Source organism: Wyeomyia smithii, chromosome 3 (genome assembly GCF_029784165.1).
Source record: "Wyeomyia smithii strain HCP4-BCI-WySm-NY-G18 chromosome 3, ASM2978416v1, whole genome shotgun sequence".
Classification (NCBI taxonomy): Eukaryota; Metazoa; Arthropoda; class Insecta; order Diptera; family Culicidae; genus Wyeomyia; species Wyeomyia smithii.
Genome location: NC_073696.1, coordinates 116000288 through 116004762, shown reverse-complemented (window position 1 = coordinate 116004762; position 4475 = coordinate 116000288).

Sequence of the window (4475 nt, the reverse complement as noted above, 5' to 3'; positions counted from 1 at the left end):
ATTGTCAGCGGTTGCTGTGGTATCAAAAATTTCACTTTCTGCTACTACTAGAGCTAATCTGAACAAATGATGTTCTTAGTGTTTACTGAAAGGTTATTAAAAAGGGAATCACTTTTGAATAAACACCAAAGAAAACCATTAGGTAATTTCGCAAGATGGATTAAAATGATTTTAGTCGGTTTCCATTCTTTATAAATACCGCGGTTTAACCGAGCTATACTTACTATGAAATATTACTGTGTACACACTTGAATGTTATCCCCATTCTTTGATGCCGGGGTTAAGGCTATGTTTAGGCGGAATGTGGGCGCAAACGGCGAGCGCTTTTTGTCGCTACATCTTCTATTACATTTTATCTTGAAGTCTGTCGGTGTTTCTATCTAAAGCTTTTCAGTGCTTAAGTTCTTACAGAACTTTCTGGGGGACGCGGGATTCGCTGTTAAATAAATAATGAATGTTATGATTGTCACAAGACAGCTGTTTTTGCGAGATCCGCAATGAACATTTCCGAAAGAGTAAACATACTGCTCCTGAAGACCGAAAAATGGAATTAAAGCAACGGAGAGCATGGGCGGATAAAGTTATTTAGTATCATCAGTGTAACAACATATGTGATATATACCTACGTAGTATTATGAAAAGCACGTTGTTGTATTCTTAGGTTGTTTTCCACATGAGTAGAATAAAAGTATTGTAGGATGGATCATGTATATACATTGCCGAAGCTTCAGGTAGGTTGCCGGTTGTAGGCGACATGCTCGAAAACAAAACCACAGCCAGAATAGTAAAGCTATATTTAGCCAGAATAATACAAGATAAGATGATGGCGATTATTTCTTTCTCTGCTATGTTTGCGTATGTCCACACTTCAAAGGATGTATGTCAAGTGGCAAAATTATTTCCTGTTGTAGCTTTTCTGGAAGCCGCTCTGAAAGTATTGTAAGAACTGATTGCATTAATACCATTTGGAATAAATCATCCAATGTAATGTAATAATGTAATAATTATTACCTTCTACCTAACGCTCGGTAACCTTTACAAATAACAAATCATTTCCATTATTCCTTACAGATAACCGATACATTCTGGATCTTAAACATCTTTTAGTGTTATTTTCACACCAGTTTTCACGACATCTTGACATGATAATTTTTATTGTTCTTAGGCAGTTCAACTCCATCAAGCGACACTTCCCACGATCAACCCCGAGAAAAGTAGCAATTGTAGAAGGAGGAGAGTGCTAAAATTTTTAATGAATCAAAACGCCAACAGCTCCAGGAAACGAAAATATATGACCATCATCATCAAAAACATCGCTGTTTTGCTACAACTAAACGTCACAAGCGATATAGCGGTAATTTTCAAGACGGTGTGGTGTGGTATAAATTAAGACGCCAAAGGATAGCACCATCAAACTAGCATGAAGCAAACCTGTGAAGCTATTGTGTACCGAACATCAACGAGCTTGAAATTTATTTTATCGATATGCTCAGCCTATAATCTGCTAATTCAGTACGCTCTGTAGTTAGGCTGTAGCTGTGCGTGGGCTGTGTTTCGAATAAATCACATAGCAGCTTCAAGCCAACTATCCGCATGGGACATTCCAAAGATTAGTGGACACAATAATTACTGACATTTCTGGGTACGCTTGTTCTTCGACGATGCTGGCGTTCCTGCGACGATGTCAACCTAGGAGGTACAATGTCATTGAACAATCTTCTCAAACGAGCACTCTCCATAAAATCACTATAATTTATTAGTTAAGTTAGCTGTATGTGTTGGAATATTTCATTTTTTTGCTCAATCAAGTGTACCTTAAATTTAAATAAGGTTGCAATGTTTTATGTACTTTGTGTAAGGAATTGGAATTGGGTCCGTTCAAATGTATAATTTACATGTTCTGCTTTTTTCACATTTTAAATGTAAAAATTGCTAATGTGGAAAAAAACAAAATACTGTACTTTTGCTCATCAAAGTAAGCGGAAAAATATAAACGAATATCTGTAATGAGAGGCCATGAATCATTTCTTATCTCTACTATTAAGAACACATTAAGGAGCACTGAATCTCCGACAAGGTGTTTTAGCCAATTAAACTACTGGGAAAGGTATAACTAAAACACCTTGCCGGAGACAACGGAGATTGCGGGTTCGAGTCCCGTCTGAAGGAGGGAAAATTTTTTCTAAGCCCAAAGTCACACCTTCTATTCCCGTTCATATTCGCATCCTCGCAGACTGCATACGTTGCCCGCTTTACTAAACTTAAAATGTAAGTCATATGACAAAAATGAAATTAGTTCGTCAAGTAAATTTATCCAAAGGAGCTCTTCCGTGATACACGTTTGGGATTTAGCCACCAACTGAAGTGTCTCATCGCTTGCGTCGCTGTAGATAAAGGGTGATTTTTTTGCTATTTGGTTTTTCGTGTATTCAGATTTGACAGTTCACGCGGGAATTCTGACAGCTGTCAAAGTCTAATGTACTCAGTTTGGTTTGCCATTTCACCATGAACAGACTTCCGCCTGAACAACGCTTACAAATAATCGAATTTTATTACCAAAATTCGTCCTTTGTGAAAAATGCTTTTCGCGCATTACGACCATTTTATGGTCGTCATAATCGACCTACTGAGCAAGGTATTCAAGCTATTGTGACGAAATTTCAAACTATTTTACTCTGTTGGACATAAACCCACCAACACGTATACATTAGAGTGGGACAAAAAATAAATGCTAGCTCCCATGCACTTTTTGTGTTTCTTATGGGTCCCATAACAACTGTGCAACTTTTCAGATCGATCGGTGAAACGCCCGATTTGCGCCCGATTTTTAAAGTTTCCATACGATTTTATATGGGAAAATCCACTTTTTCAAAACTTATTCTCTAGAAATTCCCAGTTGGGTCCTAAAAATATCTCAAAACGGAGCAACGTTCCACACATCGCGCGAATCAATGCACATATTGCGGAATGAGTTCGGTGAGCAATTCATCTCACGAAATGGACCGGTGAATTGGCCGCCTAGACTATGCGATTTAACACTGCTAGATTATTTTTTGTGGGGCTACGTTAAGTCTCTCGTCTATGCGGATAAGCCAACAACAATTCCAGTCTCGGGAGACAATATTACATGCGTTATTCGCGAGATACCAGCCGAAAAAGTGACCCGAAATTGGACTTTTCGTATGGACCATTTAAAACGTAGCCGTGGCCAACATTTGAATGAAATTATCTTTAAAAAGTAAATAGCATAAACCAATTTATCGGCTCAAATAAAGATTTCATACAGTTTTGTAATTTTTATGCGTTTTTTTAAAGAAAAACCAAATTCTTAAAAAATCACTCTTTATTATATCCAATTTTTTTTTGATAGCATAAGAAAAAAGTTCCAAATTTCTAGTTTTCATCCGTTATGTGCAGAAAGAGCTTTCAGAAGATTGCTAAATGTCACAGATAAAAAGGTCGAAATCATGGCACTCGCTGCAATGCTTATTGCGTTATTTTAGTAGATTGTACACTTAAACTTTTCTGCAAAAAAAAAAAAATCAATCTTTAAAAAAATGTTACGTTGATCCAAGACCTCACCCCCTTTGTCACAAACACCGGAAGACAGTGTCGAATACTTAATAAACGGATATACTATACTATTAGAAACTATGAAAAAATCCATAAAGAAAACGCTAGAGACTGTTGAGCTACATTCACGCTCCTGGTGTCAGAGGGTAATCCTTATCAGACTTGCGAGATTCACCGAAAATGAAACCGGTCTGTCAAGCAACCAACTCGGCTTTCGGGAAATAAGTCTACGGTGGATGCTATTCTCTCCGTTACCAGCCGTGGTAGCACTCCAGCATAAAAAGGGAGCATTCCCTATCGCTAGACTTGAGAAACGCGTTCAATAGCGCCAGCTGGGACTGTAACGTTTGCGGTAAAAAATGTACAAAAATTGCCGATTTTTCATGGGTTTACCTTCACACACACTGACCAAACTAACCATGCAGCATCAATCATAGTAACCCAAGAGTCATCAAAAGAATAACAGCTCTATCAGTCTAACTCTAACCGTGATGGCGAAAACAGTGAAGTTACTCGGTTCAGAAGTGTGCGCATTCAAAGAACAGTACCCGGCGTGTCGAAAACGGACATCGTGCGGCAGTTCGTGGACACCGGATACATGGCACTATTGGACAACAATCAGTGCATCGAGAGAAATCTCGGTTCCAGATGGCCGACGACCCTGAGCGAGAAGAAGCTCCAAAGAAACTGACCAAACAGTGAAAAGGTACTTTTTCGAACATGGACAATGGACAAACATGTCAGGCAGTGGTAGTCTCGTTCATTGGAATCGGAGCACAGGCTTATATATGACACAGCGGCAGCGCCTGAATAAGATGATCAAGCGATTTTCCCGGCAAATCATGACGTGACGGTGGTGATGGACGACGAGACCTGTCTTACCCTAGATGACAACGACTGGT